Here is a 27,735-nt window from a genome sequence, read left to right on the forward strand (position 1 = left end):
TAAAGAAGAGAAAATAATTGGCCAGGCTTCCAAGAGGAAATTTTTCCAAGCTAATGAAACCACTATTGAAGACAAAAATGGAATTAGGAAGGCTAGTATACCATATCCCTGGGACGAGGTTAGCTACCAAGTGATCAAATACATTTCTTGTGAGGGGAGACATAGCATTGTTTATGGATATCATTTCAGAATCCTCCAAGAATTGAGACATGGCATGGATACCCCAGCACATCAAAAGCTCAGTATCCCTTCATTTTTCCTTCAGTCCCTCATTGACTCCGGCACCAAGGTAGAAGAAGTAAATTCACAGCAGCTAGCTCACCATGGCCTAATCAAGATCCTAGTAGAAGAAGCCCTCCATACCCTTACAATCCCTATAGCATGGGAAATTTTCAAAAATATGACAGTTGAGGATGGCATCAAGGCATTAACCTATGATGTTAGTCCTACTATCAGTGAGGAGGGAGAACAGTAAGGAGGAGAATATGAAGCCAGTGGTGACATTGCAGAGCAAGAGAGGAAGGAGGAAAGAAAAGAAATAAAGGAGGGGAGAGTTGAAGAGACAGAATAGGAGGTAGAAAAAGGGACAGGGTAGGAGGAGGAAAAAGAAACAGAAGAGGGAGAAAAGGAGGTAGAGAGGGCAGAGAAAAGAGAAGGGTCCCCTAAAACTTTGGAAAGAGAAGCAGTAGCTACCCTCACTGCCCTCAGTACACCAGTCAAGTAGAAGTAAAAGAGGAAAAGAAAAACCTCCATGTATTTCAGGGCAAGGAAGAGTACTAGAATTAAAACAAGAAAACCTTAGCCCTCATCAAAGACTCCCATTAACATTGAAGATTCACCATCTACCAAGGTGAAAGAATATCCTTCCTAGACACCCATAATCTATGAAAGGATGACTACAAAATCTTCTACATGGAAGGGAAATGTAATTCTACAGGACCCCAAACTAGACCTACAGGAGGCTAAAACAGTCCTACAGGAGACACAAAAACTTGAGGAAAAGATAGGAGGACAGCCAGAGGTGAAATAGGAAGCACAAGAGCTACAAGAACTTGACCCCCAGCCTAATCTTGACTCCTATTACAGACTACTTGAGGGAGGCAAGATAATCCCACAGAAATTTGCAATTCCACTGTTTTTCGAATTGGAAAAAGAGAGAGTGAGAACACATAGGTGGATGCAGATAGCCAAGTCCAAAGGAGTTGAGGATATTGGCCACATGGAAGACAAACTCAGGGAAATGGGCAAGGAATTGAGTGCTCTTAGAGACAAAGAAGCCATTACAAGAAGCCACCTTGAGAATGAGAATGAATTACTAAGGAGGCAGTTGCAGGAGAAATAGACTCATTTGGCATATATGGCCAGCTTATCCATAGAAGAATTACAATGCAAAACACCAACCAAAACTTATGGCCTCTATCTGAAGGATCAATGGCTTCATTTCCAAATAAAAAATTTCGCACAAAGAAGCATAATGCCTTTCCAAGACTACAGGCAATTCATGGCTTTGTGTGACCAAAGCACCTCCAAGGAAAAAGCAAATATGGTATAGTTCTATCTACACAACATGGCCCTCATAGACTTGAATGTGTGGGACCCCAATGCCAAGCTACGGGATCTGCAATTAATGGCCATGGTGTCATGGATGAACCATGAATAATTGAGGGCAAAAAAAATGAAAATATTGTTAATAAAAGAGCAGAATGAACCATTGATGATAAGAGTTGAGCCATCAAATCCTATGGCACTCATTAGCACACACAACCTGCTTGATAATGACCCTCAGATTGCCCCTAAATATCCAGCCAATCAGGAACAATCCATTGCACACTTTGAAGATATTCTTAGGCTATTTGGGGATGAATTTGTGCATGTATGCATGAGAATATGGAACACCCTACCGCACAGCTTGTAGATCAGAGAATACCATTCCCCCATGAGGCTGAAGGAGGCATTGAAAAGAGTGCCAATGTACAAGCACTCCATGCAAAGGTTGAAGGTCAACTGGATTGGCCTCAAACTGAGTCCTCCACTCATATTAGGCATGTTGGAAGGAAAAAGATAAGAAGAAGAGAAGGAGTAGTGGAAGGACATAAACAGAAAGGCAGGATTTTATGGAGAACATGAGTAGACCACATCAGAAGTTTGGAATGCTAGGGACGCCACCATGGCCATGAAAGACCAAGAGATTGACTAGGTTGCTCAGAGGATAAGCAACACCTTCAGTAGGGGGGTGATGATGATCCTCATAAATGGGTAATTATATGGGCTCATTTTACCTCCTAACCTAGTCAAATCAACCATTCTCTTAGCTTATTGTATGATTTTCTAATTATATTTATGCTTATAGGGTGAGTTGAGTTAGTTATTATGCCATGTGGTCTAACATGTATTTAATGCAGATTATTGATGGATTTCGAGGTCAAAGTCAAGGATCTAGTGGTCAAACTGCAGCAATAACTCAAAGTATACAGAGGAGAGGACTTATAGGAGGGAATCCCCCTCATTTATTGCTCCTCACTTCAAATTACCCTTCATTCAGCTCAGAGTACAAGCAACCAAATCATGCACTAGAAGGCAGCCGAGCAAGTGGAAGATGATTGAATTTTGGGAGCAAAGCCTCCCTGATTTTAAGGAAGTTGTTGGTAGCTTTAGATGTATAAGTAGAGAGGACTAGGGCCTCACTAGGGTAAACCTTTTTTTTGCTTGTGTAAACTCTGCTCAAATTTGGAGCTTACTATTTTATGACAGTTTTATTTAAACTTGTTATTTTTTGATAATGAAGATGGAATCCTTTTTGAGCTAGCACTGAGTTAACTAAGAGAGTTAAAGCTCTTGGGTTAGGGCCCAATCCAAGCAACAAAGCTTCTCTTTACTTGTATTTGTATGCTTTACTTCAGTTTGTAGATTAGTTTGTTGTTAGATGTATTTCTCTTATGGTTAAGAATAGGTTGCTTTTGATGATTTAGTAGCTTGCTTCCATTTATGCTTTCTGTAGCTGGTTAAGCTATGATCATAGAAGATTAAAAAGGCTATAAATAGTGCCTTGGCCTCTCTTCCTCCCTCTGGGACCATGATTTGAGGAAAAGACTCTCTTATTGCCCCAAAAACATAGATTTTCCTCATTCCTAGGAATTCTAGTGTTTGCAGCTCTCTAGTGGGTTGATAGTCTAGTTTTGCTTTGCTTTAGAACTTCTTTATCATGTTCACTTCCTGATTTGCAATAGACCTTTTGCATGCTTTCCTTTCTTACAGTATTTCCCAGCATTTCCTTCTATACATCATAGTTTAGGACACTTTAATGCAAAACTCCGTTTTTCCTAGGATGCACTCATTTCATTGGTTGCTTGATTTTCTTGGTTGACTGTCAGTTTCTATGTAGAAGATCTCTTCCAGTAATATACCATATTACCAGCAATCACACCCTTCATCTAATCCATGCCCTATAGGTCTCCCAAACCTCACCTCAATTATGCCCTAGTTTCCTTCATTTTTCATATAACTTCTTCCTCTCTCCTTTAGCAAACCCAATAATATTTCTCTCTCTTGGTGATTCATGGTAGACCTTAGGCACCCTAACACCTCATTCCAACCTTTATCCACGTTTTTCACCCACTCTCACACCCTCAAAACAGCGAAAATTTCTCTCGGCCTCCTCCTGTATGCCTCCTGTAGTTTCCCTATTTTCCTCCTATAGTTTTCATGTGTCCTCCTGTAGCTTTTCCTGTAGGATTTCTTCTGAAGGCTGAGTGTGGGAAAATCCTCCAAAAGGCCACCTAAGACCTCCTAGGACCCATCCACACCATCCTACATCCTCCCAAGCTCCAAAACCGCCCTCTAATGCCACTTGTTTGTTGCTGCACTCACACACAATAAATTAGATGCATGTTAAATTCACATAAAAACACATAAAAGTCCAAAAATATGTTTTTGCTTATTTACTTCCAGAAATAGCATAGTTAGATTTTTTTTATTTCCTTGAGTAGGTAATGGCATTTCTTTCATGTTTTTCATAGTGTTTCTGGCAAAAGTACAATTAGCTTGTCAATTAGGGTTGACTAGGTTTTGCTTTACATTCCAGTCTTTCTCCTTTCTGCAGTTATAATAGCATCTGTAGAGTAATCTTTCTTTCCTTTCATCACACATAGAGCTTCTTCTGAAATCTATAGAAGTTGTCTTGAGCTCCTAGTGATCTCGCACCGGCTGACCAAGTGACAACCTGCATTGAGAACTAGTACTTGTGCATATAGCACCGACACTTCCAAGTTTGTTACGAACTACAGGGTTGATAAAAGTAAAGTTGGTAGCCCAGGAGTTGCAACATTCTTGTTGCAATACTGGCACCCACCAATGCACCTTCTACATTTCAAGGTTTGATGAATTTCATTTTCAAACCTACCCTTCGAAAATTAGTGTTAGTATTTTTTTATGATATACTAATCTACAACAATTCTTGGAAGGATCATGTCCAACATGTTGACATGGTGCTCAAACTATTGGAGTAGAAACAATTATATGAAAAACATTGAAATGTTTCTTTGGAGTACAAGAGGTAGAATATCTCGGTCATATTGTATCTCATGAAGGTGTTAAGGTAGACCCTAGCAAAATTAAAACTATTAAGGAATGGAAAATCCCCACATCCATAAAGCATCTACAAGGATTTCTAGGGTTGACAGGGTATCATTGCAAGTTTGTTAAGAATTATGGGAGAATAGCAGCACCTCTAACAACATTATTGAAGAAAGATGCATTCTCATGGACCCCAAAAGCAACAAAGGCCTTTGAACATCTTAAAGCAGCAATGTGCCAAGCACAAGTCTTAGCTACACCGGACTTCACAAAAACCTTTATTGTGGAATGTTATGCCTCAGGAAATGGAATTTTTGCTATTTTAATGCAAGAAGAAAGACCCATTGCTTTCGAAAGTCATCCAATAAAAGGAAAGTATTTACAGAAAGCTATTTATGAGAAGGAAATGTTGGCAATACTACATGCATTTAAGAAATGGCGGCCCTACCTAATGGGAAGACACTTCAAGGTAAAAACAGATCATGATAGTCTTAAATACTTTTTAGAACAAAGATTATCTTTAGAAGAGCAGCAAAAATGGGTCATAAAGATGTTGGGATATGACTTCGAAATCATCTAGAAAAAAGGGAAGAAAAAAGTTATGGCAGATGCACTCTCAAGAAAGGATGAGGATGTGGAAGCATTTCTTTGCGCCATTTCTATTATCCAACCATATTGGATAAATGAAGCAAGGGATGAATGGAAGAATGATGGGGAAATGTGGGCACTCATTCAAAAGATACAACAAGACCCCAGTACATCTGATACATTTAGCTAGAAAAATGATTCGTTATGGTAGAAGGATCGGTTATACCTATGTAATAATTCCCAACTCAAACAAAAGATTCTTAGAGAATTGCACACCTCTCCCTTAGGAGGGCACTCAAGATTTCTAAAAACCTACCACATGGTTAAGAAGTATTTATTTTGGGATGGCCTTAAATGAGATATTCAAAAGTCTGTGGCGGAATGTTTGGTTTGCTAACAAAATAAAGTTGAAACAATTAAGACCCCAGGACTATTACATCCTTTACCGATTCCAAGCCAACGTTGGGAGGAGGTTCCAATGGATTTTATCACAGGATTACCCAAGTCCAAAGGAAAGAGTGTTATCATGGTGGTAGTTTATAGACTTACCAAGTATGCACACTCTTTTTCATTATCTCATCCATTTAAAGCAAGTATAGTTTCTATTGAATTTACAGAAACAATTCAAAAGATACATGGAAACCCAAAGATTATTGTAAGCAACAGAGATCCCATTTTCATTGGAAATTTTTGCACAGAATTATTTTCTTGCCTTGGTACTCAGTTAGCTCATAGCTCATCCTATCATCCTCAATTTGATGGGAAAACTGAGATAGTAAACAAATGTTTGGAAATATATCTTTGTTTCTTTGTATCTAATAAATAGACATAATGGGTCAAATGGTTGCCTCTGGTTGAATGGTGGTATAACACTTCCTTCCATATTGCAACAAAAATGACCCCATTTATGGCACTTTATGGATATCATCCACCATCCATCACATCATATTTAAGAGAAAATTCTAAGGTTCAAGCAGTAGAAGATCACGTCAAGCATCAGCAACAAGTTCTCCAACTCTTAAAGGATAACCTCACCTTGGCACAGAATAGAATGAAACAGCAGGCAGATCAACATTGCAGCGAAAGACATTTTGATGTAAGTGATTGGGTATTCCTATGGCTACAACCATATAAACAAATGTTCCTCAAGCAAGCTAAGAAGGATAATAAATTATCACCAAAGTATTATGGTCCGTACAAGGTGTTGCAAAAGATAGGTACTATGGCATACAAATTGGAGCTTCCTGCAGCTTCTCGAGTGCACCCAATTTTCCATGTTTCATGCTTAAAGAAGGTTATAGGTGACAAGGTTCTAGTTCAAACAATATTGCCAGAACTTGATGAGGAAGGAAAAATCATATTGGAACCTGAAGTAGTCAAAGAAGCAAGAACTCGACAACTATGAAATTGATCAATTTCAAAGTATCTCATCAAGTGAAAGAACTTACCCTTGAAGATTCCACATGGGATGATGAGAATTTTATACAGAAGCATCCAAAACTACTCAGGCGTTGAGGACAACACTTTTTTGAAGGAGAGGGGCATGTTAGGTCCCTATAATACTAGTGATTCCCCCATTACTATTATCATTGTATCCCTTATTATTATTATTGTGCCCCATAGAATCCCACTATTGTTATTCTTGTGCCTTCATATTATTATTGTTAGGTTGGCTAGGTTATATTGTGACCCCTTAGACTCCTATATATAGAAAGAAGGTTTTGTCATTTGTATCATCCAAGAATTGTTCATTTGTGTAATGTAAAGGAGGTTGCCCCTTCGAAGACGCTGAATTATAAGGTGTTGATCTATATTTTCTATCTTTTTGTGAGTTGGTTTCATAATGGTTTCATAACAAAGATCATGTTTATTTAAGGTTGAAACCCAAAAGAAGTACTTTAAGATGGAGTGGTTGTTCTAAACTAGCCCCACAGTTTTGTGGACCTTTCCAAATAATTGCACGAATTGGTCTCGTAGTGTATCAACTATATTTACATGGGCATATTCGTGTTCATAACGTATTTCATGTCTCCTTACTAAAAAAATATATACATGATCCTAGCCATATAATTCAATGGCAAGATGTTTAGGTGGAGTAATTAAATGAATTTAAGTTCCTCTTTTAAATATTTGGTAGTCTTACCATTATCAACCTGATGTAAATGTATTGAATGCAGGTCGAACCAGAAGGGGAGTTCATGGTCGAACCCCTGCATATTAAGATCAGAGATAAATTGTACTACAGAGATGAGTTATCCCCCAGGTTAAGGTGCAATGGCAACACTTTAGCTTGAAAGAGGCTAATTGGGAAGATGAAAAATTCATGCAAGAAGCTTACCCAGGCTTGTTGCAAGGAAAGTGAACACCAAGGATGGTGTTCCAATCAAGAGGGGGAATATGTGATGACCCATAGTAATTCTGGATGTGACCTGCTAAGTTACTGTAGTTAAATAATTTTGTTCAGAAGTTATCAGCTAGTATGGCTAAAGACAAGGACAATACTTATAAAATGGAACATATGTTGATTTTATTTATAATATAACATGATTATTTATTTTGTTTTAACTATGGTTGAAGAGAAATTCAAGAGTAAGCATACTCTAGACAGTTGAATAGTTATGAGTAGTTATCTACTCACATTCCTTTTGAAAACAAAAACCTTGAACGAAATGGCCAAAAGGGGGTATGAGGAACTTGAGACAGGGGAGAGGAAAGAAAGTACAAAAGTGGAAATGACTCAATAGCTAGATGGCCAGTAGATTTTATTTTGGAGTTATGGCTGAGACTGTGGATCTATTTCTAAGTCTTGTAGTGAAGAGATAGCTTAGTAGAAACTGTAAAAGACTGATTTTGAAACTGCCTGAGGATAGTTGGCTCAGGGTAGAGGTGCAGTGAGATGACTGACCTTGTGGTTGGGAGGAGCATTGTTCATTCTGGTGATTAGAGGCTCACAAAAGAATAGATAAGTATTTATATCAAACTCATGGGACTACAAATGTGAATTTGAATAGGAAAGCTAGTGGTTGAGTTTTTCCCTTTATATTTAAGCGTTGCATGTATAGCTACTATGAATTTTGATATCACTATGGACTATTATATTTACTTCGAATTGATAAATCCATTATAAGTTATTACAATTATTTTGAATTGATAAATCTATTCTAGGTTATTACATTTACTATGAATGGATAAATTTGACAATAAATATTGACAAGATAACCCATACCATGATTCTATACTCGAATAAATAAAAGTGCGATGAGAACAACATATTCATTGTTTAGTATAGGTAAAATAATCATAATCTATGTTGTTAAGCACAAAGAAAGAAAGAAAGAACTCATACTGTTGAGGGCAAGAAAAGAAATCATGATACGATTATAGGAAGGGTAGACATATTGTTAAATAGGAACCAGGTTTACATAGTCAAACGCATTCATGAAAACTAATTCCTATACTAGTCTTTAAACATCTATAGAGGAGGCCCGATTCAGCAACACTGGGATATTCCTCAACTTAGTTAAAAATGAAAATAACTAGGAGAAATAACTACTCTTCCATTAAGCTAGGGTCAAATTCCGAGTTACTCTATGTGTTTGGGAATAATCAAATTGGAATATTGAGACAACATAAAAATAACTCCTTGCAAATTAACATATTTCAAGAACAGTTGAACTGAACAAAAATAAATTTTATAACTCCATCTCGCAGCAATAAACTCACAATATGTCAAATATTTATAGACATCCCATCAAGAAGATGAACCGAGACAAAAATTTCAAGCATTCCTTGAACCAGTTAACAAATTCTTAAAACCCTGAAACTATGACAAGCTTTCAGCGAAGGGTATGATATACAGAAGGCTTAAAGATTAAATCCAAATTTAACAGTATGGAACTTTATTACTTTACTAAATTTTGAAATCACTTATAGACCGAGAGGTTGTGGCCTTAATTAATCCAGAGAACCTAAACCAAGCGAAGAAAGAAATCAAAACTGGAACCTGGATACCCTTGTTGGTATAACCTAGCACTGACAAAGATTGTTGGAGCTCTTTCAAACCCTCAACCAATCCGAAAGTAAGAACCCACATCAAATTACAAAAAATGAGCAATATTTTAGTACAGGAAACAACTATATCGAGTAACTGTAGAAATAGTTAACTACTCTAGTGGTGCTATACTATTATGTGTAAATTGTTGCCTCGTGGTACATAGACCTCAACATTCGTATCTACTTGCACGAACTCTGTTGAAAGAGGAAAAGCCATGAGAGGCGCGGGAGGCGAAGTTGCAAAGTTGCTCCAAACTTGGGCATGACTGTAAACATATTTGAATCCTAGTGAACGCTAACAAGTCGAGAGATTATTAGAAGGATCGGTCATAACATCTAGTAATGATAGAAATTACAACCAAAATACAAGAGAATTAGCTACCTATAGGGAGGCTGAAGGGCATAGGAATGAAACCCATGTGCTCTGCAGAGTAAACCTTTTTCGGCATCAGAGACAGCGAACTGAATATGACCAAATGAATGAGGAAGCACTCCAATGTGTTTTTCCCTCCACCCAAGGTGGCATGCAGCTCAATATGTTGATTCAACTGCCAAATGGACTTGGTTGCCTGAGTAGATTGATTATGATTGAGAAGGCATGTCACACGACATTAAACTTTTAATTAGAAACATTAGTAAGCACATTAAATATTCTTGTACACACATATCAAATATATAATGAGTATTAAATGACGAGATTAATCAAATCCATGGCGGGGTTTTAATTCAATATGAATTAGTGTCAAATAGATAAATTCATCAAGTTAGGTTTACTATGTTTGATTTTTATTTCAATTATTTCATGTTATTAATTAGTACATGTAGATTTGTCACATACCCAATATTTATTACCACCTCCACCTATTAAAAGGTGGTGAGGGGCGAGGGAAAATATTAATTAAATTGTAATATGATTAAATTTGACCTAATATTTCCCATCACCCCATCACCCCTAAGTATAAATATTACATTTTAATCATATTTCCCCTCACCCGTGCAAATTTTATAGTTGGCTATGTTTTTTTTTAAACTTAAAATATAAAGAAAAATTACAATTTGAAGTGGATGGAGGTAGGAAGATAGATTAGATAAAATGTAATAATTATATTTTACCTAATATTTCCCCCCATCCTCCTCTCACCCAGGTCACTTTCATAGTTAAGTTTATTCATTTTTGGACATCCATCCATCGAGTTGACATAGATCATATCCATGAAATAGATGCATCGAACAATGTACAAACTACTAGTGTCTCTATGGGAAATATTGGGATACACAATAGCTTAAATGGACTCTCACAAATTAAATACTATTCTCTTCCCATATTCTTGGTCTTGCTAGTGAATTAAATCTATTAACTAGGAGGGTATATTTTATTAAAACCATCTAAATCACCTTTAACGAAAGCTCAACAATACAAAATTTCAAACTATGGTTTCGAATCGCTAATATGTTGCTCTCAACCAAGGGAAGGACAACCCTTGGGAGGATGTTTGATGTATTTTCTCATTTCAGGGCTCGTGTTAATATATACAATGGAAGCTCTTGGGCTTGATCCACTACTGAGGATCCTACATATATTAAAATAATATATATATAGCTAAGAACCTTGAGGTTGTAATGTTAAACTCTAAGTTCTATGTCATAATTAATGTCATTAGGGCAAACTTAGGATTGTTAGTGGAAATTTCTCGAGGTTGGTTGAAGGGTCATAAGAAACAAATGAAATGAAGGATTCTGAAGCTTATAAGCATATATACACTTTATCTATTCATCCATTCAACCACATAAGCAAAGCATATAAAAATACATAGTGTCATCACACACATCCATACAAATGCCCACAGTGAACATATCAATCAAATAGATTTATATTTATAGGCTACATGGATTCAACCCCATAATTTCCTACACCTAATTATGTATCCAAATATAACATCAACTAGTATGGATCTAGGCTACTTCAATTTCCTCTTTAATTATGTTATATTCCACATGAATACCATGGGACATTTTTTATTTTGTATTATTTAGTTATAATGTTATTATTATTTTTTTTTTCTTTATCTTTATTTTATTTTTACCTACTTAAAATATTTACATTGCACTATATTACATTACATTAGGTTACACATCTCTATCATACTAGGCTAGAGAGAACGTCTCACCCAATAAAAATGAATAGTTTTATTAGAAAAATATTATATTATATTTTAAAATGTTATATTCAAAATCTAGAGTCCAAAAAATGTCAATGCTAAATTAACTGATTGAATTTAATTATTAGTTTATTTTCTTTATATTTATTTTTATGTAATTTGATAGAGTCAAAATTTTAAACATGACATGACAAGACATTACAACATCTCTCCAAACTATGATGGAGAGGGGCCTAAGCCAAAAAAAATTCGAAATGCAAATAATAATTTCTTAAGAATCTAATTCTTCATTTCTTCTTACATTTGATCTAATTGGTGCTTTGTTTGAAACCACTTTAAGTATTGAACACCATCACTTTGTTTCTATTGATGATATATATGATTGGCCCCCTTTTTCTAATCAAATAATCTAATTATTTCCTCATCTTTCCTTAAGAGTCTTTCAACAATAAAAGTGATATAGATTTTTCTGAAACCAATTTAAGTATTTCACAACATCACCTTCTTTATTTCTATTGATGATATATAGGATTGGACCCCCTTTTCTATTCAAATAGTAAAATTCTTCCCTCTTATTTATTTAAGAGTATTTCAACAATATAACTAATAAAGGAGAGGTTTTCTATGGTATCATAATCATATCAATATCATTTTTACCTTTATGTGGAAATAGAATAATGAAAATTGTTGAAAATTTTAATATAGGCTCCTTTATTTGAAGTCATATTTGTTCTATGTAATGGTGGTCCAGTCTCAATTATTTCCACTAGGAGGGGATCCTATTTTTCCCGTTGGAAATTTATGAATATTTTTCCTTCGGATACTATGGTAGTTTGCATAATGCTAAAACATTAAGAATGATGGTTTAATTTACTATGAAAAATTCCCTATGCATGAATATATGGACATGTCATGGGAGGTGGAAATATGTTCCTCATGTTAGAGTGTAGAGTGTGAATCATCGTAAGAAAACATGTGGTTTTGGAATATCATTGTATATATTTAGTTTTTTTAATCTAGAGAATCGACAATTGATCGATTCCATTCTAACTACCATTATAACCCATAGGTTAGGGCCAACAACTTGCAAGCTAGCACCTAGTAGTAAACTTACTATTAAGAAAGAGTCGAGGCACCCCACCTAGGGGTGTTTACTATTCTAGCTTCTTTAGAATATGTCAACATGCTAGTTTATGATAATAGAACCTTGGTGGAGAGGATCTCTAACAACTTTCTCAATGAGTTGAGTTAGACCATCATTGGGCAATCTTCAATTCTCATGAGAAAGTTATGTATAAGCCTTGAGGAAATTTGTGCGGACACCTTGAGTTAGTGGTCAAACATGTAGTTGCACATATAGGTATTATATTGATGGTATTGTGACTAATGCACACATAAGTGGAGAAAATCCCACTCCCAAGTGATTCTTTTAAAAGAAAGAGAGAGGAGTATTGTTGCATTTTTTTAAACAATTCTCACAAGTTAGTAGGATACAAACTTAATATATGAACAACCTATTTTTGTTGGCAACAACTAAATTAAGAAGACAAGGATGTGGTGAATAAAATATGGGTGATCAAATACAATTAAAAATGTAATGATATCACAACTTCATTTAACTTTTAGTGCATTTTTTAATACATATAAAAAATATGGTGGTTTCATATCGTTATTTCATAAATTTGAGTAAATAAAAAATATTAGTTTATAAATTATATTTTAAAAAGTAAGTTATAATTAATCATTTTTACTTTTATTATTATTTTAATAACTAATTTCTAATTAATATTGATTAAGAACGAATTCTAATTTTTTAAGAATTCATTAAAAAATAAGAATTCACTTTTAATCAATATTAATTAATATTAATTCATTCTTATTCATTCTTAATCAATACAAATATTAGTCCAATAGCTCTTTTTAAGTTGTCCATTCAACATTCAAACCTAGGAAGAAACATTGAGACTCTTAGGGAAAACCCAAATATGGAATGGGGCAAATATAAATGATTCTTGCCAAAGATGATGGAATCATGCCCTCAATGAAAACATGAGAAACTTCTCTTTGATCATCTCATGGGGCATTTAACTAACTCAAAATAGGATCATTTTCTATGATCTACCCCTTTGACATTCTCTAATTGTTATTGAAAGTGTGTCTATTTATGCTCTTATTCCTCTCCCATACTAAGTCAAGATATCTAGGAACATAAGAGAAGAATAGATCACAGTTGACATTCCATGGGCTTACTTTGATGGTGCATCCAATCTGTAGGACAATTGTGGCTTGTGACTTATCATACATGTCAACAATAGAAAAATCCTAAAAGCTTCAATGGGCCTTGGCTCAAGATCAAACAATTCTCATAAACTTCAATCTCTGAAACTTTTACTATGTTGTCTTATTCACATGAGGATGGGATCGGTTCAAATTTTTTGATACTCTTTGAATGTTATAAAATGGTTTAATGGATATCAAAGATGTGAAAACTATATTTTGATGCCATTACTAGAAGAAAAATTACATTTGAAACAACATTTTGATTATATAACTGTTTGTCACACTTGCAGGGAGAAAAATACTCAAGCAGATCTCCTTTCTAAGGAGGGTCTACAATAGGCTATGGGTGCTAGGCGCATAATGGAAGTTGAAGAAGACATGATCCATGTGTTAGATCAACAACCCTTTATATCTTGATCTGAATGGAATACAACAAAATGAAATGGTCACTTATGTTATTTACTTTTTGATGATGTTGTCTTTTGAGTTGTCATAAACTTTATATGATGGTTCATGGTTATTAGTTTTGTATATTTTGAAAAAACAATTATTACTTATGGGTCATTTTCCTCATTTTTGGGTAGGCCTAGAATCTGGATATGGCTCTTTTTGGCTTATGGGTTTTAGTAGATTTCATTTCTATGATCAACCCATAGATGGATTACTATATGTTACTTTTACACATACAATATTTTGAATGCTTAAATGCATCTACAAATGTAACTTTTTATTTCCTTAATAGAAAGTTTGATTTTTTCCTTGGAAAAAAAGAATGAATTCTTGTTAACAATATTTTTATTATTTAAATATTAAAAAAATATTAATTGTTAAATGGTTAATCATTAATTATTAATGAATTACTTTAAAGTGTTTTTTTCAAGGGAAATCATCCTCTCTCTTAGCCTGAGGGAAAATGTGAGGGTCAATCCAACAATATTCATAGGCACATAACCATTATTATAACAATATTTCTTATCATCATGTCATATGTAGGGAAGTAAATATAAATGGAAGTGATAACAACCATTCTACCCAACCACCCAAAATAACTCCAATTGGAAAATTATTTTAAAGCTTATTATAGTATTTAGGTTTTATTTTACACTAAGAGGAGTATTATGAGAAGTAAATATTTTAACTGATATAGTTTTGATCCAAACTTAAATGATTTTCTAAAATTTATGGCATGAAAACGAATTCTCTCATTAACAACTAGGAAAATAAGATAAAATATTGGTGATCAAATAGAAGAGGGGAGGGATTGTTTGCTTGGATGCCTTAAGGTGTGGTATTTGGTGGACACGAGCGAATAGCTAGGGTTACATGCTTTACAGGGGTTGTTCTTCATGGAAGGACATAAAGGAGGGAGCTCCACTCCCTCCTACAAGCAGGCTGTGGCCAACAAAGGTAAGAAACCAATAGAGAATGATAGAGGTCCTACAGAAGGAAGGAAAATAAACAGTGAAGAGGAGCAAGATGGTACCAAATCAAGGGAGAATAATAGCACAAAAGAAAATGAGGAAGCCAACAAAGAACAAGGAGCAAAAGACAAAGCACAAAAGGGACCATGTAAACCTAAAGCTGCGAGCACACCCAGAGTAGTTTTAAATGATCCTGCTCTGCAGGCACACAGGGACCACATGCAGACATATGCAATCATCTGTAAATTCATGGGATTGTGGCCCACTAAAAAAGCTTTACAAACTTGGATTAAATACCACTAGATACCAAAAGGAAGCATAGACCTACACCTTGGGTCAAATGGATTCTTCACTATGGTCTTTACAAATATTGAAGATAAAGACAGAGTGTTTGAAGGAGGGCCCTACTTCTATGCAGCAGCAGACCTCTATATGCGACCATGGATCATGAATTTTGTCCCAAAGCGGGAGACTTTTACTTTGGTCCCAGTATGGGTAAGTATCTACTCTCTACCTCTTTATTACTGGCAAACGGAATTGTTATCTAACATAGGAAATAAATTAGGACATTTTGTCAAAGCTTCTTAGGCCACCAGAAGGGGAAAATATACTTCCTTTGCTAGAATATGTGTGGAGATGGATCTCTCTAGAGCTCTACCAGATGAGGTAATCTTGGAAGTTTCTGATGAAGAATGGGTGCAAACAGTAGATTATGAACACATTCCATTCAGATGTCGCCGATGCCATGCACATGGGCACCTGTTCAGAGACTGCGCTCTCAGTAAAATAGATAATAAGAGTAAAGCTAATACAATGAAAGATACTGAAATCTTTCACAAAGTGGTACATAAAGGAAAAGGAGGCAAAAGGGGGCCAAAGCAACAACAAACAGAAGGGCAACAAGCTAGTCAAAATAGGTCCCAAGTACTCAAAGAAGAAGACACGATAACAGAAGTAGATCAGGCGAAGGGAGAAAGTCTAGTGGAGGAGGAGAAAGAAGAAGACCATGAACAAATATAGGATATTAATAAATAGAAAGAAACTATGATGAGTGATTCAGAGCTGGAAATGGACCAGGAAATGACCCAGAGTGAGATGGAAATAGAGGACCATGAACTACAGGATATTCTTGAGAGAGAACACCTTGATCTGGAAGGATTCTTGAAATAGCGAACCACGGGAGGGGTTGACTCGTTACCTCAAGAAGAGTTCAATAGAGTACAACAATTTTTTATATGGAAAACTTAGAACAAAGGGCTGGAGAGGCAAAGAAACAATGAAAGGCAGGGTAACAAAGGTGTGAAAACAATGAAAACCACACCAGGATTAGCACCTAGTAACCCAAGAAAGAAAATAGGCCGAAAAAAGCAGAATGAGCTATTGATGGAATGTGGAAAGCTAATGATGGATTCAGGTAAGATGAAAGACTTTACTAGCTACTCCTTTACAAATATTTAATAATTAACTTCACTTCTTGGAATATTAGGGGTCTAGGTAGTAAACGAAAACAAAGATTTATTAGTAATAGAATGAAACAAGAAGCTCCAAATATGATCTTCATCAAGGAAACTAAATGTTCCATTTAAAAAATAAAAGAAATACATAGCAAATTTCTCAATCGATTTGAGTTTCTGGAAGTTAAAGCAGAGAATACAGCAGCAAGCATACTCACTCTTTGGAATCCCCAAAAAATTGGTATAATAGATGCTGAGGCATCTAGGAATTATTTATCAATGGTTATTCAACCTATGGGAGATAGAGAGACCTACCTGGTTACAAATGTTTATGGCCCTCAAAGAATGGATGACAAACTCAGGTTTCTAGATTCTCTTGTGGATCTCAAAGACAGACATGCAGGAATACCATGGATCATGGGGGGGAAACTTTAACATGATCAAATCACTTTCGGAGAAAAAAGGGGGAACCAGAACTCTAAGCAAAGAATCTTTAGCATTTCAAAATTTTATAGATAATATGAAGCTAGTGGACACTATTAGGAGTAATGGTCTCTTTACTTGGAACAATAAAAGAGGAGGAGAGTCTCAAGTAGCATCAAAATTAGATAGATTCATGATCTCAGAGGACCTTATGCTCATTGACAAGGAAATGATAATAATAGTTCTCCCCTTTGGAGGCTCAAATCATTGGATGATTCAACTGGATGTTCAAGGCATTGGTACCCCCAGGAATCGACCTTTTAGATTTGAGAATATCTAGCTCTCCCACCCAGATTTCATCAGCAACATTGCAAATTGGTGGTCAAAATATTTGAACATTCAGGGCACAAGAATGTTCATTCTTCACAAAAGACTAAAGCACATCAAGATCAAGCTGAAAGAATGGAACAAGAATGAATTTGGCAACATTTTTGAAGCAAAAAAATCCGTTGAAGGAAAAATGCAGGAACTCGACCAATCCCTTATCATGGATGACTTTGATAAAGTTAGAAGTGATCAAGTTACTAAATATCATCAAGACTGGGAGAATTTATGTATACAAGAGGAAATATTTTGGAGACAAAAATCTAGAGTTCAATGGCTAAAAGAAGGAGAGTGAAACACTAGATTTTTCTATAGATCCACCATGGCAAACAAAGTTCATAACAAGAACTCTTCGATCAAGGATGAAGGAGGGAATCTTCTCAACTCCCATGAAGAAATAGAAGTTGTGTTAGTTAAGCACTTTCGAGGTATAGCAAATGAAACAATTTCAGATAAAGATCATTTCATCAGGGACTTAACGAGACATATACCTAGGCTAGTGTCTAGAGAGGATAATTTCAACCTTAATAGGTCAGTGACTGAAGAGGAAGTGAGGTCCTCAAAGAAATGCAGAATGGTAAAGCGCCAAGCCCTGATGGTTTCAATGTGGATTTCTTCAAAGCTTGCTGGAATATTGTCAATCAAGATATTCTGAATGTAGTGGAAGATTCTAGGATGAATAGAACTATATTGAAGGTGCTCAATACCTCCTTTATCTCCCTGATCCCTAAACAGGACTTAGCTCAAACTCTGGACATGTTTAGACCCATAGCTTTGTGCAATGTAGTATACAAGATAATATCCAAGGTGGTGATCAATAGACTCAAACCTCTTCTTCCTACATTAGTTTTTGTGGAACAATCTAGTTATGTGGAAGGTAGACAAATTATCAGTAACATCATTCAAGAACATGAGGTGGTGCACTCATTGATGAGCAATAACAAGGTTGGAATGATCATGCAATTCGACATAGCCAAAGCTTATGACAAGTTGAATTGGAGCTATATCAGGAAAGTTCTTATTACCTTTGGGTTTGATCATAACTGGGTCAGATGGGTCATGGCCCTGGTAACATCTTCCAGCTTTTCAATATTGGTTAATGGTTCTCCCTCCGAGCCTTTTATCCCTTCAAGAGGCCTCAGGCAGGGAGACCCGCTCTCTCCCTTTCTCTTCATACTCATGATGGAAGGACTTGGTTGGTCTATCAAGCATGCAAAAGACGTTGGTAAGATTAAAGGTCTCCAACTTTCTGACAATGGACATGCCTCAACTCATCAACAATTTGTCAATGATAGCATGCTACAAGGAATCCCTAAGGTCAAAGAAGCTCTGGCATATAAACAAATCCTGAGGGACTTTTCCATGGCTATAGGTATGGAAGTTAATCTCTCCAAATCTAAGATTTTTTTCTTTAATACCAATATTGCTATTCAGAGAAATATCTTCAGAATTCTGGGATTTTAAAGGGATGTCCTCCCTTCAAAATATTTGGTAGTTCCTCTAACTAATAAACCTTTACAAAAGAGAATTTGGGAGTCAGTGATTAATAAGATGTAGGATAAAATCAATAAATGGACTATTAGATCTTTAAACTTGGCTGGTAGGTTGGTGCTCACAAAGGCTATTCTTCAACCAATCCCAGTTTTCATGCTATCAGCACTTCCAGCACCAAAAGGAGTCTTGCAACAATTCAGAACCATACAAAGAGAATTTCTTTGGGGTAAGGGGGAGGAAAGAAAGAAATGGGCCTTGGTAGCCTGGGATAACATTGGCAAGCCTAAAAACCATGTGGGTCTTGGATTGGATGATCCGGAGATTCTAAGTAAGGTTTTAGGGGAAAAATTATGGTGGCCCTGGGTAAAAGACGTAGAAATTTTGATTATTAAGTACTTATTCACAGAGATTATTTCGATTATACACTATTGCATAATACATGCACAATACATAACCTCCTCTACATTGATCATCAATTTAGTAGCATTAAAAACAATGAAACATCAATCGCATGTGCACATTAACACAGTATGTAACTCGGGGAAAGCTTACAGCTGGAAACCCCACACTATCTATATATTAATGATTGAGAACATGTAACAATACATAGTACAATACTCCTCACAAGTACTCAGTACTATATCCACCTGTTACACACAATACAACTCAGATTTGATCTCCAAATCTCCTCCACTGCTTTGCCTGCCTCCACTTCACAATCCTGCAAGGGAATGAATGAATCCAAACTCGTTCCAAGTTCTATTTACCTTGGAAAATCACTCACACTGGAAATCACGTGAGAACAGGCTATATCACTGGGCATATGCAATTCTCATGGGCATACTCAATCCTTTGATTGTGCAAGATCTCATGCACAACTATAGTCACAACGGATAGCAATATCAACCTCTAACACCTATCGCCATTGAACTGTACATGCACTGAGTTAACTGATGTATTCTTCAGTTGCATTATGAGTTAATAATTATTGAATTAATTAATAACTAATTCACACAACTCATCACTTAGTCTATTGGCCAGTTAGACTAAATACAACTAGTTCAACTAAGTCAAACTGAACACAACTCCATTAACTACTCATCCAACTCCACAGAACTCAACCACATGAGTTCTAACTAATGTCCTGCATGCAATAGCTCAACTGACCCACAAAGAAAGCGTATTTTCTTCTGACAGCTACATGTGCCACATCTGTAGCTCAAACCGAAGTGCTCCAAGAGGATAAGATAAAGTTTATAGTCTAAATATTATTATGAGACAATAATATTTGACTTTTCTATTTTTGACTAGCAGTCTAAAAATAGACTCTGATCACTGCTGCTGTGATCCAAAAATAGAAGTCCATCTATTTTCCCAACATGACCAATCATCCATAAACAACAAACTGCAACTCATAGACCATGATCCATATGTCTAAAAATAGACATAGTCTAAAAATAGACTTTGCGCCAAAACTTGCATGCACGACCACTTAGTGAAGGCGAATCCTTTCCACTAAGCTCCATCATCTTGTTGCATTCTCAACAAGCATTTCTTGTTGCACACTTTTCAAAACTCCCTCTCAACAAGAAAGGCTTCCTCTCAAACCCGATCCTGTAACTCTGGAATGTTCTGCATGCAACACAACTGCTCGGCTCACTTGCTCCAACAACACTTAGAACAAAAACACTCCCAACTAACCACTCTGTTAGGCTAGGAACATACCCTGGTGTTGAAGCTCTACCTGCTACTGACAAGTGCTCCCTCTCTCACATCTGTGCTACTGCAACATCTCCATGCATCTCGCACCATTGCACACTGCTTTGTGCCACCTAACACTGTTCAAAACACTTGTGCCTCTCGCATTGCTGCAGCCTGTATTCTATGCGCTGTCCTGGGATTCCCTACACTATCGCTCTCTCTGCCACTCCATCTGCATCTGTCTCTACCCAATCATTCAGTTCCTGCTACTCCACATCGGGGCTCCCGTAGCAAGGTCTCATCCAAGAGGTTGGGTACCTCAAGGATCTTGCCCCTCCTCCTTGGGATGATCAATCCACATCATCCCACCTCCTACATGGAGGTATGGCTGCATGTGATCCCTCTACCCACCTGGCTCGAAGATTCCCCCTACTGGAGGTCTCTTCATGAGTAGATGTCTCTACTCGATATCCTCTCAGCTTCCCTTGTTGTGGCTGCTCCACAACCTCCTAAAGCTGCTGCACCAATTGTGGCTCCTCCACAATCGTCTGAGACTTCTTCTGGCTCTGCATGTTGAGAGGTAATATACGCTCCCTTTCAAGCACCAAGTATCCATCAGTTGCCTCGCCGCTCAAGGCTTTGCATGCATCTTGAACCTCAAGAGCATACAATTTATTGACCCGTGGACCAATCTGATTCACCTGTCTAGGGATGATGTGTCTAAGGAAAACCTTTCCCTTACTGAAGACTACATCATAGCCTTCGTCTTCCAGCATCACGTTCCACACCAAGTTTCTCTTCAATCCTGGTACATACTTGACATCAGTCAAGGTAAGGGAGCTCCATGCTCCCTCTGAAAAATAATCGTGCCTACACCTGAGACACTATACTTCTCATCATTACCCATCGCTATGAGTATCTGGAGATCTTTCTCCTCCATATTACTGAACAAACTCTTGTCACCGATCATGTGGAAAGAAGCTCCACTGTCAAGAAACCAACCACTTCCCATCATGGATGAAACCATGCATGCAAAGAGTGTGAAATCCAACTCGAACTGTGAAGCAAGTGCCTCACCTTCGGATCCTTCCCCAGATCCCTTCTTGGATTTCTTCTTTGGGCAATTAGTAGCATAATGGCCTAACTCATGACAACGAAAGCATCACACCTTCGACTTGTCAACCTTCTTCCCATCATTGGAAGAACTGGATTCAGAAAGAGAAACCTTCCCCTTTCCCTTCTTCGCCTTACTCGCTAAGGCACAGTTCTCTTCATCATGCATAGATGAAGAACTATCTCTGGTGCATCGTCTAATCTCCTCTTCCACAAGATCTGACCAAAGTCTCTCCCATCCTGGAAATTTCTCCCTTCCATTCACTGAGTCTTGGTAGCTATGCCAACTCTTAGGAAGGCCAAGGAGTGCTAGACGCACCATATCCTCATCCTCAACAGTTACCCCCACACTTCCCTGCTCATCTCGACATTGGGTGAACTTCGTGAGATAATGGGGCATACTGTCTCCACTCTCACACCTAATGTTTCTGAGTTTATCCTTGAGCGCCAACATCCTCTGGTCGCTCTTGCTTTGGAACAATTCTGTCAACATTTTCCACATCAAATATGGAGAAGCCTTTCCATGGAGGCTAGACATAATGTGATTCCTCACGCCCTCCAACAGAATCCTTCGACACTTTGTTGTTTTCTTTTTCCAATCCCCGACTTGAGCAGCATCAGTAGGTTTTGGGACATCCACATATATGAACTCCTTCAACCCATTATCATCTAACACCACCTCCATCCTGTCCTTCCATGCAATATAGTTCGAGCTACCCTCAAGGGCATACTCCAATCGCAATCCATTGGAAGACATTTCAACTTTGACAACAAGAAAACACTGTTGCAAATTCGAATTCCACCAGCTCAAAAAAACTCAACTGCTTCTGATCTAAAATTCATGAGAAAAAAGTATTTCTCATAGAGAGATCAACTGTATGGGATTTTACCGGATATCTCACATTCTAAAAGAAGGATGAATCCAGAGGCTACCTGGCCTGATCGTAGACTCTACCTGAAGAAATAAAATGTAAACACTTTCTGAATAATAGATCTGATGATCAACAACTCTGATACCATGTAGAAATTTTGAATAATTAAGTACTTATTCACAGAGATTATCCCGATTATACACTATTACGGAATGCATGCACAATACATAACCTCCTCTACGTTGATCATCAATTTAGCAGCATTAAAAACAATGAAACATCAATCGCATGTGCACATTAACACAGTATGTAACCCGGGGAAAGTTTACAGCTGAAAACCCCACACTATCTGTATATTAATCATTGAGAACATTGGTGGGCTCCAGTATTGTAGCAATAATGCTACAACTCCTGGAGCTTCCTTCTCTAATTTTATCAACCCGGTAGTTCGTAACAAACTTGGAAGCGACGGTGCTGTATGCACAAGTACTAGCTCTTGTTGCAGCTGTCACTGGGTCAGCTGGCACAAGTCCGCTAGGGCTCAAGCCAACTTCTATGAGCTCTTAGAAGAAGCTTTTTAACCGATGAATGAAAGCTAACTCAAAGGAAATTATCCTACTGCAGAAAGGAACTGAAAGCCAACAAGAAACACAAACCCTAGCGAACCCTAATTCTACCAGCTAGTCCTACTGATGCAAAGGTGGGAGTGCAAACTTCTGAAGGAGATGCCATTACTTCTAGGAAGGTGAGATGCATGTGTCTAGACTACTTTGATCTGAAGAGAACATATTTTTGTATTTTTGTTCAAGTCATTGGAATTATTATGCATGTGCTTCTAACTGGATCTTTACTGTGCAGGGGTAGATCAAGGGGGGAAATGCTTGGAAGAAGTCAGGAAGGCTCAGAGAGGGTCTAAGGAGTCCCTAACATCCTTTCAAAGAGTCTCACAAAGTTTGGTTGCCAAGCAACTGTGTTTATGAGCTTCTACAGGAAGTCTCCAGGGGTTCTACACGATGTTCAAAATTTCTACATGAAGTTTAGTAATTCCTACAGGATGTTCTACAGTCGGATTTTTGGGTGATGGGTGAGTGGAAGAGGCTGCATGGATGGATAGGGAGGTAGGAGGGGGGTTTGTAATGACTTAGGGACAGAGAGATGAGATGAAGAGGGGGTGTGCAAAGCTAGGTTGTCTTAAAGAGGGCAGAGGGAATGGAAGGCAGAAGAAGGTAGAATAATGAGGGTAATAGAATAGTTGAGAGACAATGGGTCTAATTGGGAGATGAGTAGTTGGCCTGGGCATGGCTTAGAAGGACAAGAGAGTGAGGGAGTAGCGCTGCACAGTGTAAACGAAACAAATCATCCACGTCCTGCACATAACCGAAATATTATTAACCTATTCTAACTGTTTAATAAAACCAATGAACAACAACGTTATTCCTAAGGAAAATTATGCATGGTACTGAAACAAAGAAACATTTCAAGAGATCTGAACACATGGACACTTCTACAAACAAAAATACTGCATCAAAGTTTGCATGAACACGTAAACCAATGTTTTTGGTGGGTAGTACTGTCTACAATTCCAGCCCCTAGAAAGAGGTGAAAATGAGTGTGCAAGCAACCTTTTCTAGAACTTTTATCAACTCCAATCTCTTCAATTTATTCTAAACAGCTAAAGCAACTCTATCTTCTACCAATGACCTACTTAACCACACCAAGAAATCTAACTCAGCAAACTTTGTTTCAATTGCATGTAAACAAAAACCATAATGTGAAAGAAAGATAGCAATACAAAGGAAGGAGGCCTTAGGCTCTCTGGTTGGGCCCAACCCTGAGAGCTATGGCTCCTTTAAGAACTCAGAACTGAACTCAAATCTACCTGCTTTCCATTAAAAGATAATAATCATAAGTCTAATAACATGCCAATAATGGCTACAAAAGAGCAAAATAGAGCTAGCAACTCGTAATCCAGAATGTGTAACAAGGTTTCAAAAAGTCTTTTTCGAAGGCTAAAGCCCTATCATTTATACATCTCAAGGCCCCAAGTTGGCCTCCTAAATCAGTGGGGCTTGGCTGACCAAACTAAGAGTGAACTGTTGTTTCCTCAAAATCAGTTTGGCTGCCTTCTAGATCCGGTTGTGGTGGCTGTCAGAGCTCGGAGTTGGGGGTGAAAATCCCGAGGAAGGCCATTTAATGCCGTGGACAACCCTCCTACGAATCCTCAACCCCATCTTGGCTGTCTCCTAGCTTTCATCTGCGTGGTTTTTCTCCATTAAATGTCAAAAAACCTGAAATAAGCACGTGTTAGCCACCTAGGAATAGTGACTTCCCTTATTCGTACAAATGACATAAATATACTAAAAAATGATGCATAAGTTATGAAAAATGAAGGGTTGAGCAAGGGTAGTTAGGTCAAATGAGCCCAAAATGTTACCAAATTTGGGGCTCATCATCACCCCCCAGCTAAAATGATTGCTCATCCTTGAGCAACTAATCCAGCTCCTCGTCCTTCATTGCTTTCACTACCACCCTCACATCCCAGGCTTCTGAAGTGGTCTCTTCCTCACTGGCATGGAACCCAGACTTCCTTTCCACTTCCTCCCACTGCTTTTTCTCTTCTTTTTTTGTGCTGCCTTCCATCAATCCTAACAGCAGAGGTGGGCTTAGTTTGAGGCCAATCCAGCTGGCTTGAAGGTTCTGTATGGACTTTTTGTAGAGGGGCACCCGTGCTAGAGCTTCCCTCATTCGAGTTGGAGTATGGTATTCTCTGATTTTAAGGCTGTGGGACAATGAGTTCCATCGGCGGGTGCAAGCATGAACACAGTTGTCCCCTAATAGTCGCTCCATATCCTCGAAATGGGCTATGGCCTGTGCCTGCTGATCCATGTATTTCAATAAAGTTTGAGGGTTGGTGGCTAAGTGTTGGTGGGCCGATATCAACGCAGTGGGATCCCCTGGCTCTACTCTAATCAGTAGTGGCTCATTTAATTCTCGGTCCATGACCTCCTTGACTTCTGCTACCCTCTTCCATTCATGGTTCAACCATGAGGCAAATGCCATCAATTGCATATCCCCTACAACTGTGTTGGGATCCCATGTAGTCACGTTAGGAAGGGCCAAATTATGAAGATAGAACTCTGAGAGTTTAGCCTTATCCTCTGATGAGCTGCTATTACATAATGCTGTGAACTGCTGCTGGTCTTGGAGTTGGGAGATACCCCTCTGTGCCAATGCATTTATCTGAAATTGCAGCCACTGGTCTCGTAGGTACAGGCCATAGGATTTGGCTAGTTGTCTGCATTGGAGAGCATCCATGGCCCAACTGGCCATGCAAGCCAGTTGCGCATCTTTTTGTTGCAACTGCTGTTTGAGAGCTTGTATCTCGATTTGTGCTTGCAGTTCCCCTTCCTGTAGATTCGAGGTTGGCTCCCCAAGACCAATTTGTAGTCCTTCTCTGCCTTGATGTTCTACTGTAGTGTCCCCTGAGGATGTGCCCTTTTCCTTCTTCAGCTCCTGTAGCTGCAGTCTAAGTTTCTCGTTCTCTTCCTGTAGGAACACCCGCTGGCAGTTTGCCACGTGTTTGGCCATAGCTAATTCTTTTCGTGCCTCCTTGAGTTGTTCCTCCAAGGGGCCTATATCAGCCACTCCTTTTGATTTAGCTATTATCATCCACGTGTGAGTTCTCACTCTTTCTTCCTCTAACGCAAAGAAAAGTGGCACAGTGAATTTCTGTGGTATAATTTTTCCAGCTTCTAAGAAGTTATAATATGAGCTCAAACTTGGCTGGGGACTAGGCTCCGAAATATGCTCTTTCTCTTCTTCTCTTGGTGGCTCTACTTCGTCTTCCCTCGGTGGTGATGAGGGTGCCTCTCCCTCCATCCTCTCTGTCTCCTTAAGCCGGGCCAAGGTTTCTTGTAGAGCGGCCTCAGCATCCTGTAGCCAGTCTTTCGAAGCCAACCTATCCATTCTTTCCTTCCAATTAGTTGTCTTCGGGCTCCCCCTCTCATAAGTGACTGATATCTTTGAGGGGAACCTCTCCCTGGGCAAAGTAGGGGCATCCTCTATAGTAATTGGGCTGCTGGATGGAGGCTGTGGCCTACCTGTTTTGATTCTCACACTTCTCTAGGCTTTAAAATACAGAGGGATCTCCCTCTTTCACTTTTCCTTCGACTTAGGAGGTGTACTAAGGGCAGCCAGCACGATGGCTACCTCCCTTGCAAGAATTTCGGCTCTCTTTTCCTTTGGTTTTCCTTTCTCAGGGCTTCCTGTAGAAGGCCCTGTATCAGCTGATTTATGGCTTCCTGTAGAAGACGGTTTTGGTTTTCCTATAGAAACAGGTGGCACCGTTTTAGCTTGTTTGACGGCGGGTGCTTTGCTTTTTGACTTGGTTGAGGCTGTTGTCAAGGTGCCTTTACTGACGTGGACTTGCTCAGTCCTGTCCACCCTACTTTGTAACCTTTTCTCCCTGGGTGTCAATGTGGATTTGTCATCCTTTTCTTAGGTAACCTTTTTCTCTTGTTTCACTTTTTGCTCTTTCTTCGGTGCTTTGGCTGTGGGTTCTTGGCCTTTCCCTTTCTTCTCTGCGCGTACTGACTCCTTTTCCTCGCTGTTGGAGGAGGTGAGCTCCTCGGTCAACATTTTGATATCACCATCCTTAGTTAGATTCCGGAAGGCTTCCCACAAGAGAGCGACTTTGTATGTGTGGAGTGCATCCTCCACGAGGAGCTTAATGAGCCCATGGTGGGCTACCTGGTCTGGCGTGCCTTCTTTTAACTTGGTGGCACATTCAGTCATAGACTGCAGTAGAAAGTAGGGAATACTTAGTTTGTTTTCTACAGGTAGGTCCATCTGATGTCTTAATTCTGTGAGTAGCCGGAAATGGTACCCATATACAATGCTGAACCATCCTTCGCATGTGATGTATTTCATAATTTGGAGGATGACCTCACTCCAAAGTGGCTGTAAGCTAGTTCTGCGAACCCTGTTCTTATCCTCTGAGAATTGCTCCTCTGGTGGGAAGAACTCCTTTTTAGCCTTTTGGCCTAATTTCCTCTCCTCCTTGTCCCACGGTGCCCCCATTGGGAGCTCAGTGACTCTACTGATGAACTGTGGGGTGAGTCTGAGACTCAAACCCCTGAAATTGACAGTGGCCAGCGTTTTTGATTTTGGCTTCAGAGCTCGCAAGAACTCTTCTGCCACCTCATCATCATAACCTTGGATT

Source organism: Pinus tabuliformis, chromosome 5_2, assembly GCF_031772625.1.
Source record: "Pinus tabuliformis cultivar Carrire ecotype Pingquan chromosome 5_2, CPIR1, whole genome shotgun sequence".
Lineage (NCBI taxonomy): Eukaryota > Viridiplantae > Streptophyta > Pinopsida > Pinales > Pinaceae > Pinus > Pinus tabuliformis.